This window comes from Uranotaenia lowii, chromosome 2 (genome assembly GCF_029784155.1).
Source record: "Uranotaenia lowii strain MFRU-FL chromosome 2, ASM2978415v1, whole genome shotgun sequence".
Taxonomy (NCBI): domain Eukaryota; kingdom Metazoa; phylum Arthropoda; class Insecta; order Diptera; family Culicidae; genus Uranotaenia; species Uranotaenia lowii.
Window position 1 is genome coordinate 107,203,361 of NC_073692.1, and position 14,200 is coordinate 107,217,560.

The window sequence follows — 14,200 nt, forward strand, 5'->3', positions numbered from 1 at the left end:
CCTCCTCAAGTACTAGACATTATATTTTCAATTTTTCCTCTAAGTTTATCTCCAAGAAATACACTTGTCAACGAAAAGTTTCTGGTTGGCAACCTGCCAAGTGATCGCTAAAGAGTTCGTTTTGCTTTTTCAAAATATCTCCCTACGTGCAGTCCAAATATTTTGCGCACGATTTGACCACCGTATTTTGTTTATTTTACTGGTGGGCAGCTTTTTTACCTTGTAGAAATAAAGTCAGGCCTGTTTATAAGTCAGCTTGACGAACCAGTCAGAAAAATTTGGCTTTTTTTATCACTCCCTCTATTCATATTTTCGGATTGAGTTTGAAAAGCCTCTAACATTCCTGTCACTTCATGGAATGAAAAATCTTTACTTTTATTCAACTTTTAGTTCACTATTGAGTCCTCTAGGACTTCTTAAACGATTCATCATGTTATGGTCGAATAGTTGATTTCCAACTGTTTTTTGGTCTCCCACTAGTATTTTCTGGATTTTTCTCGATCCTACCCGAAAAATTTTGCCCTTGAACTTCAATATTGGACACTATCTCAAAAACCACTTGGCAGGTTGTCACCTAATTTCATACACGTATTCATTACATTATTAGGTAGCTTCACTGAAGATTGCATCGATTCCCATCCATGCATTCAAAAGTTATTCACAAAACAAAGTGTTGCATTTTTTTAGAATACAGCTCTCAAACTCAGGATTAAAAATTAGGAAAAAAAGGCGGTTTAAAATGAAGAAAAAAGAGATTTCTTACATAACACCAAAATTTTGTCATCAGACCCTAAGTGGAACAGCTTTATTCAGACTTAATGTTTACACATTTTTCAATTTTCTTATATCTAGCATTTCGATGGTGAAGAGTTGCGAAATTTACTTGTTTGTTCTGGAATAAGTACACATCTATATTTCCAATGAAATCGGTTCCAGTGTGTGGCAACCGTTGCAACATAAACTACCCGCAATAATCTTTAAAAGGTTGTGTTGTTTAAAATTTCTTGAGAAAGCAAAGGCAAAATCTACCGTCCCCACTTATCCCATAAAATGGGGTAAGTTTTCACTTTTCTCGCCTTGTGCCTATCAAGCTCATCTCTTCAGCATTTGTAACCAACATGTTCTTCATCACATTGAAGGTAATTTCATCTAAATTGATCCACTACTGATTTTCTAATGATGATTTTAGAGCTGAATTGTACGAAAAACCGCCACATTTACCCCGGTGCACAGCAAGAAAAATTCGTGTAAATTTAGATCGAAAACGATGCACGAAAACGGAACATCGATTTCGATGTAAAATTCTATCACGGTTTATTTTTTTCCAGGATGTAATTTTTGAGGCGTGTAAATTTAGATTGAAACCAATGCACGAGATCGGATCACTAAAGCCGTCGTGTAAAAATACACAGGGATGTAAATTTTTAAATTTATTATCGTAAATATTGATATTTTTGCTAAATATTCAGGTTTTTGCTTTTTTCTTTGAATGAATACGCCCACATGTATTATTTTTAATTCACATTTATTTACAAAACTGAAAATTAAAACACCATCACGGAAAGCGTCAAGCTGGAATTGTTGTTGCATCCGATGATTCCCAGCACGCGGATGTTTTTACAGTTCAGCGTCATCAGTATCCTCGAATGGTTTCGGAACATCATGATCTTTCGGTCAGCACTTGGACACTTTAATTGATCTGACAAAAGTTTGTCCGGATAATAACTGTCCGGATAAATATCAGCCTTTGCGAAAATATCTGACCTTGCTGTAATGGAAAAAAAACTAGTCAGTTTCAACCGCATTCTTCATTTCACGTATACTTACGACTTTAAAAGACTCTAGAAGTGCTGCTGTAGGTAGCTACGCCTTTGATCGACTCGTTTCCGAATAATTTTTCGACTTGTTTACTTTGTGCGCAAACTAACGAAATATAAAAAGGCAAAAGATAAATATTTGCATTCAATTTTAAATCAAACAGATCTAACTTTACACGGTTTGTGACATAAATTTCATTGACCGGTTGATTTTTACACGACGCAATGTAAAATTACATCAAAACAGTTTATTTCTATCCTATTTTTGAAAAAAGTCTAATATTACATCAAAAGGAGTTTAAAATTACATCTTTTTGCAATTACACACAAGAAAAAATAGATCACTCGTTTTTTAGATTCCGTGTACTTTTAGAAATTTTTTGCTGTGTGTACTCGATATATTGAATTCTACAGATAAAACTTTTACTAAAGCCAATCTAATCCTGAGTACCGATTCCGACAAAAAGCAAAACAGATTTCTGTGTAAAAAAGTAAACTGGTACTCAAAATAGTCGTATCTAAATATCTCCAGTTCGACATGAAGAAAGATCGAAAGCTTGAATCAAAAATAAACCGATCTAATCGATTTTTCCAGGCCGAAGAATCGATTTTTCCAGGCCGAATCGATCCAAAAAATGAAAAATCTTAGTTGGAAAAATCGATCTTCCAAGGTTCGATCCTAGATTCACCAATCCTAGTGTTAATCCTTCTCGTGATTCAAATCTATGTTGTAACCTTCTGGCAGACTTTGAAAAAAAAAAATAGCTTGCAAAGTATTTACTTGTGGACCCATTCCAACGTTGATTCACATAATTTGGAAAACCTTTTTTAGTGATATTACTAATAAATTTTAAGTTTTACAAATTCAACTTACAATTCGTACTTAATAGAAGTTTTTCAAACCGTTGTTTTAAAATTCGGATACAATCGCGGCTGGTGCCGAAAAAAATTTCAATCAAAAACCAGTTTTTAATGCTCATTCCAAATAAATTGCCTTGAAATCGCAAATTTACAACTCGTTGCATGACCTCTTTCAGTAATTTGATCGGGTTCCAATTTTACAGGGAATCTTTCAGTATCCCAAAGTTCAATTTAGGAGCCTGAGGTGCGTAACATTTATTGTGTTTTAATTTCTAATACGAATCTGTGGCACTCCTAATCATTGAATAAGCGAGCATTTACCTCAGCGTGCTCACTATGGCCCTTGGAAAGATAAGGGCATAACTAGAACCCCTCTTTTCGACGGAAGTATGTATTTTCTTAAATAAATTTTCATTAGGAACATTTTTGTAGCTTCTATAGTATTACTTTTCAGCAAAAACAGAAATCTTCTTTTACACTTTACAGAAGTATAAAAAAAGACTTGGTTATGAAGTGACAAAAAAATTATAATTTGAACGAACCGGAAAATAAGCTATAAGGATCGACAAATCATCTTGTATCATGTACACACTGCTATATGATGTACACATTATTCCTCAAGTCTCATCGTCATTGAAGTTTTGATTTTTCACTATAATAAATTTTAAAATGCGTTTTCACTTTAACCGGGCCAAGATGACCCGATGTGCAGATTCCACGCATTCTTATAATCATTCTAATATAATGAAGAACTGAGACGTTTTACAGACCAGATATGTTCCACCTATGCAAATGAGAATCAGTATTATTGAGAGATAAAGAGTGATACTGCCTTTAACGAATTTTACTTTTTAGTTCGAAGAAATTCTCTTGTCAACTGGCAGCGCAAATGAAACGAGGATGAGTTGGGTCGGTGGCTGCACTCGATTATCCCAAGGGGAAACCTTAAACCATGGTTTAATAGATTGGACCTGAGTCGAGATTTTATTCGTATATTTTCCCGTCTCATGTCCAATCATTGTTCCTTAGACGCGTTACTCTATCGTTTTGATATTGCTGGCAGCAAGTGTAGCTGCGGCCAAGGTTACCACGACATCGAGCATATTGTTTGGTCGTGCAAGGTCCATCTTGTCGCTAGAACGAATTTGATAGACTCCCTCCGGACCCGAGGAAAACCACCCTATGTTCCAGTGAGAGATGTGCTGGCTGTCATAGACTTGGACTACATGTTTGAAATATACATTTTCCTAAAAACTATTGATCTTCGTCTATAATTCGTGTGTAAATCGGTGAAATCGTTTATTTAAAAAATCAAATTAAATTTATAAAATTCAGGAAAAATATTCAGTTAAGCTTCCGCTATTCCAAATCTGAATTTCCGAGCCTTATGCTTAACCCCTGCCATCAGATTTTGTACAGCCACCTTGTCCACCTTTTCCGCCGGAAAGCCAGTTTGTCATGAATTGCTGCTCGTCCTTAGCAGTTTTTTTGGTCTTCTTTAGGTTCCGCATGACAATAGCCCAGTATTTCTCAATTGGGCTGAGCTCTGTCGTGTTGGGAGGGTTCTTGTCCTTGGGAACCACCTGCACGTTGTTGGCGGCGTACCACTCCATGACCTTTTTACCGTAATGGCAAGATGCCAAACCCGGCCAAAACAGTACGGAACAACCGTGTTTCTTCAGGAAAGGCAGCAGACGTTTATTCAAACACTCTTTCACGTTAATTTCTTGGTTGACAGTCCCGGAAGATATTAAAATGCTGCTTTTCAAGCCACAGGCAGATGGCTTGCCAAACCAGATATTTCTTCGCAAACTTTGACAGTTTCATGTGCTTGAAAATATCTGCTACCTTTCCCCTTTCTTTTGCCGTATAAAACTCCTGTCTCGGAAGCTGCTTGTAGTCGGCTTTGATGTAGGTTTCGTCGTCCATTACCACGCAGTCAAACTTAGTCAGCACCGTCGTGTACAGCCTCCAATCGCGCTTTGGCCGTCGTATTTTGTTTATCATCGCGATTTGGAGTCACTACCTTCTTGTAAGTCGATAGTCCGGCTCGTTTTTTGGCTCGATGCACGGTTGTAGACGATACACCCAGCTTATTTGCGGCATCTCGGAGAGAGAGGCTAGGGTTTCGCTTGAAACTACCGGCAACTCTCTTTGTCGTCTCAGCGGCTTCCGATTTTCGATTTCCCCCCGATCCAGACTTCCTGGCTGTCGTCAAACGTTCCCCAAACACTTTAATTACATTTGTAATGGCTGATTTGGCAACTTTTAGCGATTTTGTCATCTATGCGTGCGAGTAGCTCTGATTTTCGCGATGCGCGAGCAAAACTTTGATACGCTGCTCTTCTTCCTTGGACGGCATTTTGACAACTGAAGAGTGAATCCAAAAATCAAAATAGGAGCAACATTCTACACACACATCTTCAAAATGAGGGGTGTTCAGGTTTTTTAAATGTAAAATTGAAAGAAATACGTCAAGTTGATATTGACCAAATTTTGACCGTATCACCCTTTAAGATACTGCGAAACAAAGCCAAAATTGGTTGTCTTTTTTTCTAAGTAAGATTTTTTTCTATCGGAAAATCTTCATTGGACCCCCTCATATTTGAACATAGTCGGATAGATGCATTCTTAATAATTGCAAAAATCAAAGAAACACTGAAATACTTCAAATCTGTCAGAAACTATAAGCAATTTCAAAATAAAAATGTTTTTTTGGGACTTGAACTGAAAGGACATCAGATGACTTGTCGCTTCTAGGGCGTTTATCTCCAAAGAGATTGTGTTCCTGTGAAATCTTGGAAAAAAGCAGTTCAAAGCAGATGCCAAGCAAGTTGCAATTGTTTATTTGATATCGGATAAGATGAAGATCGAATTTGGACAAGAAATCTTCAAAATAGTTGTTGAAAAAAACCAGATGATCTATAACCTTAAGCATTAACCTTTAGTCTTTAACAAAATCACCTTGCCAGTTTTTTTTGCGTTACATTAAAAAAAAAGTTCCGAGACTTTTTCAAAAACAAAAACAGGATATCAAATTCTCTGAAGAATTTATAGCTCCATTCAACAGAGAACAAATTTACAACTCATTATGAGAGTGTTCCAGTTTCACATATATCTGGTCCGAACAAGATGTCAGCCTTCGAACCGGGATCAGCTAATTAAAATGGAGCTCACTTCCTGTTGAGTTGGAGCAACGGTCAACCGGTCGAATACCTTCTTACGTTATGATTCAAGCATATTAGTGATGATTACGATGCACATTCTGTTAGCTCCCAAGACAGGGAGAGAAAAAAATCTGGCCCTAGGATAATTACCTACGAGCTGAGCTGTACTCAGTGCTATTAGACCAGACCCAGATACCTATACTGGAAGCTATCAATAGCTTTGCCAGTTTGCGCGCCACATTCGATATGCTGCCCCTTTTTCATGGCTCATTGGCTGATCGACAAACCGAAAGGGCAAAACGGCATGTAAAATGCCTAACAAGTAAGAATCTCGAAAGGATGAACGTATGGAAAACATAAGAAGTAGGTAAACAGCAACGCCAAACCAGTTTTAAAATGTAGCTGATGCCATTCCTTTACGCGAGGGCAAAACATTCGTTGGCCTTATAAGGGGAAGATATGGAGCCAAGGTCTCAGCGATGACGCCCCATCTTTGAAACGAAAACCTCAACCGAGTTGTTGGGGTCTCTGGCTAAAGTTGCTTTTTACCTTCCTTCTTGTAGACTGTTTTAGTTTGGAGAGATTTCTTCCGTTAGAGAGCGCACACTTCGAGTTGAACAACTTTGCACGCCGAGAGTTAACAAGACAGAACATAAATTTGAATTCAAGTTTCGTTTGTTTGCTTTCAGCGATTCCGGATTTTGACTGGCGGACCGATCGGTAAAATAACTGCCTGGATTAAATGGGTTGAGGGAGTTAGTTTTTATGCATATGTACATTTGTTAACGAATAGTTAAGGGGAAAGGAACTTCATCTTTCTCTTGCTTTTCCCCACTTGGCACATTTTAGTTTGTGCTCTATTTTATATGATTTGCTTGTTAGTATTGAGTTTTATGTTGATTTCATGTGCAGAAAACTTTGTGCACATTTAAATTTTTATAAGCGCTTTTTTTGGATTTAAATTTATAATTTTAGTCTAAAATTGACATGTACGTATTTCATTCCAACTTGGCATGCATTTCCAAAAAGGATGCCTCTAATTTTTGTGAATCAGGACAGTTTTCGAACTGTTATCGTAATTTTTCTTTCAAATTATATTAGGTGGACCTGACAAAACTCAATAAAACAGTAATTCGGTTTTGTTGCTATCAATCTAAAAAAAACTCTTTTTATTTATCCCCCAAGTGGGGTGAATAGGAAGAGCGGCTTATTAATCGAGGAATACGATCTTTTGAGCTTCCATCATATTGAAAGTGGATCAGTGTGTTGTTTTTCGTTTCGCAGTTGTTTACTTCTTTTTCCTGTAATCACCTTTAATTATATTCAAAGAAATGTTAATTGTAATACCTACATTCAAGGGCTAAAATTATTGTTATCATTTATTGGGTAGTTTTTTTTTTATTTCCAGCTAATGCTGAAAACGAATATATTATTTTCATCTGTTGAAAGGATCCTAAAAATTGTTATGTCCATTTCAATTAGCCCCAAGGAAAGTGCGCCAAAGAATGTTTTGTTGAAATTAGAGTGTCCATTTCACAATTTTAGCGTTCCCGGGAATCGGGAAAACTGACGATCTTTTCCCGGGAATTCCCGGGATCCCGGGAAAAATTGAAAATGAATATTTCAACAGGAAGATCTTAACTCTCTATTGCATAGAATTCTTATCAATATGGTATTTTTAAATTTAAGGTAGTGCCTAGTATTGCTAAATATTTCAAACTTTTTTACTGCCTAGAAATTTCAATAAGCAAACCAAAGACTCAAAAACAAAGTTCTTTAACCGACGAACTGGTATGATTCTAGCTGCAAAAATTTGTAATAATTGAGAAAGATTTCTCACTATCGATAGAAGTTAGTTTTTTTTTGTTTGAGAAGATCCACTGCGACCAACTTTTTGTGATCTATTGTGGAATAACCCAATTTATTATTTGTCTGATCACGCAATACTGTCATCATTGATAGAGATGGCAGTTGTAGTCGAAATCGAGACATTATTCCAGTTTGGGATGGTATTTCTTATGAATCCCACCACCTTACTAGCTTTCATCTTCCACATATCATCGGGCGTTAAGATTCGCTTACCAACAACTTTCAGTCGATGTGTCATAAGATATCCACAGTCACACATTAAGTGCTCTGCAGTTTCTACTTCAGTTTGACAAAACCGGCACATCTCATTACTGAGTTTGCCTATTTTATGTAAGTGGTAGTTGCATGGACAGTGTAAAAAGGTCTGTAATTGTTTTAAGATCCCTTTTCGATAGACTAAGAAGTTCACAAGTTTTCTTAGAATCGGGCTTTATGAATTTTTTAGATTGTCTAGCACCGATGGGTACAAGCCATGGAACCCAGTATAGGTTCACTTGATTTTGGATTGATACATTCCGGCACCAGCATTATTATTTATTTTCAAGCCATCAGTAAAATTTATCGATCCCATCCTAGTTGTAGGGTTACCCTTTGCCCATATGGATCGATCCGTAGCAATAACTTTGAAACTTGTATAAACATTTGGTTTAGTAATCATCCAGTCTTGAACGGATGTAACCAATGCATTCATGTTGAACCTGTTTAGAATTTTTAGGTGCCCTTTAAGCTCCCAATTTTGAAATAAATCAGTTTGTTTCAATCTTAAAGCTGCTTTTTCCGCCTCCAACTGCACGTACTCAGGTAGAGACAAGAGATTTAAGATTGCGTCCAGGGCAGATGAGATCATATTCGGCTTTAGTCCCCATGATTTTCCAAAAGTCTTGCTTACTACCCAGAACGTTGATAGAGATTTAGAAATAGCGTATTCTAAGTGCGCGTTCCAGTTCAGCTTTTGGTCAAGAATAACACCAAGAAATTTAACTTGAGTTCCTAGTGCTATGGGTTAATTCTTTTATATCAACTTTTCTTTTTGTTGTAAATGGAATTATTGTAGTTTTTGAGGGATTAATGTTAAGTCCTTCTTTTTTGCACCATTTTAGGCAGTAATTTAAGGCATTTTGCATCCAATTACTAACAGTGTAGTCGAATTTACCTCGAAGTTAGTTAGCTAGACTTCAGGTTATTCATCAAATATCGTAAATTTTCAAATAACTATCCATTTGTTCTACAATATGTAATTTTTTTGCTGAAGATTCTGCTAGTGTCAACAGTATCCGAAAGTTCTAAATGATGAGTGTTTCCAAATAGAACATTCAGATTCTTTCCGTAGCGTCTCATTATTGAATAGTTGGGTTTTAGAGTCTCTTTGTCGCTTTTCTCTTTAACACTTCGAGTTTTGGATTGGAAAATTTTTTTTTTTATCAAATTAAATGTATTAACCAGATTTAAGAAAAAAAATTTAATACTAAGCCATCAAGGTAGAATTGGTAGAACTATCATTTTACTAGATCAATCTGAATCATTTTTTCCAATTCATATCGTGTAAATTTGTAGTAATTTAGCACATTTCACTGGCTTCGGGAATTCCCGGGATTTTTTAAGCGTTTCCCGGGATTCTGGAATTCCCGAATTTTTCTAATACCCGGGAATTCCTGACCGGGAAATTCCGGGTAGGACACTTTAGTTGAAATATGTTGCATTTTAAGCAGTTTTAAAACAATCGCCTTTTTTCTCTAATATAATTTTGAAATTTTTCTTCAAAATCTTGTTTACCAAATTTGCAGACACTGCACATAACTATTTGCATGGTATTCAAACTACAGCTTTCATGGTTAAAATTGCGAGATTTTTCATATAACATTTTGTTTCTCGTTATCTGTTTCATGAAACACATTTGAATATCTTATTTGAATGAAATGATCAGTTTTCAATTTACTTTCCATAATATCAATCCAAATATCAATGCGTTTCAAAAAGTTAAAAAAAGAGAACTTGAATATAAAATATGCATCTAATTCTGATTTAAAGCAACTTAAAATCATAGGTTTATGAAATCTATTTTTACAAAAATGCATTGAAAACCCCCAATATACGTTGAAAATTATAGTATTTTTTAATTTTTTCCTTTAACTCATTTATGAAAATTCAAACACGTGTTTTCAGAGTCTATAAATGAGTTTGTGAATTTTTTACTTGATTTCTTTTATTATTTTCTCTCTTAGCTTTTGAATTCCTGAAGTAAAACGAATCTTTTTTAAATCTTCGCATTGAAATTATTTGCGATAAAAACGAACAGGAAAATTCCTAGTTTGATGATAATAGAATAAGAAATCAAACTCAAAATTTTTAAAGTTTTATTATGGCTTTTGTTGCTATTTTTCATAAATGTTGAAAATCTGTGTGAAGGGAAATGTAATTTATTTTTTTAACGTTGATTCAATGATTCGATTATTATTGTGCTGTTGAAAAAATGATTAAGATTTCATTTTTCATGATTTGTAACATTTGAGTGTAAACCATTGTTTAGTAGTACATATTATCAAAATTTTATTAAGTTCATTTTTTCCTTCTGTGTATTGGTATTTAGTTTTCAATTCGCTTCTTTGTTATGAATATTGGTTCATATTTTTCTTAAGACTATTTTTTTATTATTTCGAAGCTTATTGTGTTTGAAAATGTTATTGAATCAAAACCTATTTCTAAATTTCGATACTGATCGTTGTATAAAATTATGAGTTTTAGTTCTTTAAAATAACCTTTCTCAGATCCTAAATTCTGTTTTTAAGCATCTAAGCATGAAAGGATTTTTTTTCTAATTTAACTAATATTCCAATTGCTTCTTTTCAATGATATTTTTTTTATGGTATCACAAAGTTGATACAATTCTATTTTCAAACTAACTGAATACATTCTTAACATTTTATAAAAAAATCCTTTTAATCAACTTAAGGTTGCCTTATTCTGATATGGTAGGAATAAATAAGACGTTCTCGTGGTGTTACTATAAATATGTAATGGAAGTTCTTTTAAGTTTTTTGGAGTATGGCTGTACAAATTATGTACAGTTATATCGTTAAATATTATTTCCTTGAGTTATATGATATTCTCTTATTTTACCGTAAAACTTATCCGAGCAGGGCCAATCCGAATTATTTTATCAATCCTGACCATATCCCGGCATTTGGTTTCCAAATATCGTATTTAAGGCTTCCAGATACTGTTCATGATTATTATGAAGAATTAGAGTTTTTCCTTTGATTTTTCAAATAAATTGAGTAAATCCTGTCTTTTTTTAGGAATATCCTGCAAATCCGGTTAATCTGACAAGGTTTGGGAAGATCAGCTTAAAAAAAAGATGAAGTTGCTTTGATTCTGAAGCAAAAATGACTATTTTCGGCAATATGCTACTTACCGGCTATTAATTGCGTTTTTTTTTTATCCCATAAGGAAGATTAACAATAACATCGAAATATCCATTTTACTGGTGCCATGTGAAGAGTGAAGACTACAGTGCCTATGAAAATGGGCGCAAAAACTTCCTGCATAGTGATGGATGAGCATAAGTAAGCCTTGATTGCTTTTGGCGCCTTACTATACTCTGGATGATTTGAATGAAAAAAAAAATATGGGAATTGGGTGCCATGACTTTTATTTAATACGAATAAAAACTAAAGATTAAATATCAAATTGAACAAAAATATTTTTTAAATAATCTCTTCATTGTGTTTTTTTTGCGCGTAGATCAACACAACAAAAAAAAAATTGCATGGAAATCGGATGAACCATGCTAAAGTAATTCTTGTTCGCACATATTTTCCCCTCTATTTTTATATAAAGGGTGATACGGTCAAAATTTGGTCAATATCAACTTGACGTATTTCTTTCAATTTTGCATTTGAAAAACCTGAAAGGTGTGTGTGTAGAATGTTGCACCTAATTTGATTTTGGAATTCACTCTTCAGTTGTCAAAATGCCGTCCAAGGGAGAAGAGCAGCGTATCTAAATTTTGCTCGCGCATCGCGAAAATCCGAACTACTCGCACGCAAAGCTGGCAAAATCGCCAAATCAACCGTTACAAATGTAATTAAAGTGTTTGGGAACGTTTGTCGACAGCCAGGAAGTCTGGATCTAGGGAAATCGAAAACCGGAAGCCGCTGAGACGACAAAGAGAGTTGCCGGTAGTTTCAAGCGAAACCCTAACCTCTCTCTCCGAGATGCCGCAAAAAGCTGGGTGTATCGTCTACAACCGTGCATCGAGCCAAAAACGAGCCGGACTATCGACTTACAAGCAGGTAGTGACTCCAAATCGCGATGATAAACAAAATACGACGGCCAAAGCGCGATTCCGGAGGCTGTACACCAGTGTACACGACGATGCTGACGAAGTTTGACTGCGTAGTAATGGACGACGAAACCTACGTCAAAGCCGACTACAAGCAGCTTCCGGGACAGGAGTTTTATACGGAAAAGGAAGAGGAAAGGTAGGAGATATTTTCAAGCACATGAAACTGTTGAAGTTTGCGAAGAAATATCTGGTTTGGCAAGCCATCTGTACCTGTGGCTCGCAAAGCAGCATTTTCATAGCTTCCGGACCTGTCAACCAAGAAATTTACGTGAAAGAGTGTTTGAATAAACGTCTGCTGCCTTTCCTGAAGAAACACGGTTGTTCCGTACTGTTTTGCCGGACTTGGCATCTTGCCATTACGGTAAAAAGGCCATGGAGTGGTACGCTGCCAACAAGGTGCAGGTGGTTCCCAAGGACAAGAACCCTCCCAACACGCCAGAGCTCCGCCCAATTGAGAAATACTGGGCTATTGTCAAGCGGAACCTAAAGAAGACCAAAAAACTGCTAAGGACGAGCAGCAGTTCAAGGCAAACTGGCTTTCTGCGGCGAAGAAGGTGGACAAGGTGGCTGTACAAAATCTGATGGCAGGGGTTAAGCGTAAGGCCCGGCAATTCGGGTTTGGAAAAGCGGAAGCCTAACTGAATTAAACTTGAAAAAGAAACTAATTAAACTTGAAAAAGAAATTTAATTTGATTTTTCAATAAACGATTTCACCGATTTAAACGCGTTTTCCCTTGACTAAATTTTGACCGTATTACCCTTCATGTACAAATTTTTGGTATTATTAACTCAAAATTGATCATTTTTACACTAATTCCCCTTTCGGCTCTGAGGGCCTCATGTGATGTTTCTTTTTTTTTTTATTTTTCATTTTATTCACCAAAAAGTAATCTTTATGTCCGTTATATCAGATTTTCTCGAATGTCAATGAAGGGTAATGAGTTTACGACATTTAAATGTTGAATTTTGTTACCAACAACAATCAAAAGAAAATTTCAAATTTGTAGGAAAAATAAAATTTGATAAAACTTACACGCTTAGTGCCAAAAGTGATTACTGGCCTACCAGAAAGTCACACGCAAAATTTAATACCGTTTGGGTTGAAGGAAGGAGTTGAGGAACAAACCTGAATTTTGCGTTAGATTTCGAGACATTCGAGACAAAGCTGGCTTAATAAGTCAATATTATCCTTTCGCGTGATCTGATAGGGGCTCAATTTCTTCATGTGCTTATAATCAAATTAAGTATGGAGCGTGAAGCATTTTCGTTCGTCTACTGATATGGATCACTTTAAAAAAATTCGAACAACATAGTTTTTGAGAAAATTAAAAAAAATCTATAAGTTTCTTTTCAATATTTTCTTTAAAAGGTGTTTAGCATCCATTTTGCATCACACATATAGCTTTTGAATGAATTTATCTGATTCGATTATTCTTTTCTGAAAATTATTTGGGATGCTCGGATAATCGCGTCCGACCTGTGTTTGTAACAAATATTTTAGCTTCTCTTTCGAATTTATGACAATCCCAAAACTTGACATTTGATGTGTTATTTGTACTTAAATTTCGTTTTTTGGCCAGGTTTTTGAGTCTCGTGCGTGCTGAGCATCAAATACTCATGAGTGCAGATTTGATAGATGAATCGGAACATATTTAATTGAAAATATTTAAGCCCACAATCGAATGATGAGCTTTATTGTTCCTCGTTTTCATTCGAGGCAATCGCCTCGAAGTTAACTTTGAGTTTCATACACGTTTTCAAATTCCAACAGCAAACCAAATACCAAAAATTCTTTCCTACCGAAACATCGGCCTTTTTATGTTGCTGAATTGTTGATTAGAGTCTCAACGCCAGCCGGTTCGACTAATAGTGGGCTTCCAATGTGTGGGAACCACCGAACCGTACAACTTTTGCAGCATTTTTCGTGGCTGTTATTTTCTGCTGAACCCAAATGCTTCAACGAGTTATGCTTTCCGTCCAAACACTGCTCTTAGTTGGTTAATGTGCCTCCTCGGAGGAACAACAACAGCTTTAAGCAATATCAAGTACATGGGGTAAGGGGGGATGATTCGTCCATACTCGTGTTAGTTCGTTTGAGGGTTTGTGTGTTTGTATGTATGAAAAGCGTTTAAGCAAAAGGC

The 14,200-nt window shown here is 35.8% G+C and overlaps 1 protein-coding gene across 5 annotated transcripts in view; it reads left to right on the plus strand.

Moving 5' to 3' along the window:
* Positions 1 to 14,200, plus strand: part of LOC129744101 (protein bark beetle-like) — a 99,551-nt gene that overhangs the window by 2,611 nt on the left and 82,740 nt on the right. The gene's annotated exons all lie outside the window — the stretch shown is intronic.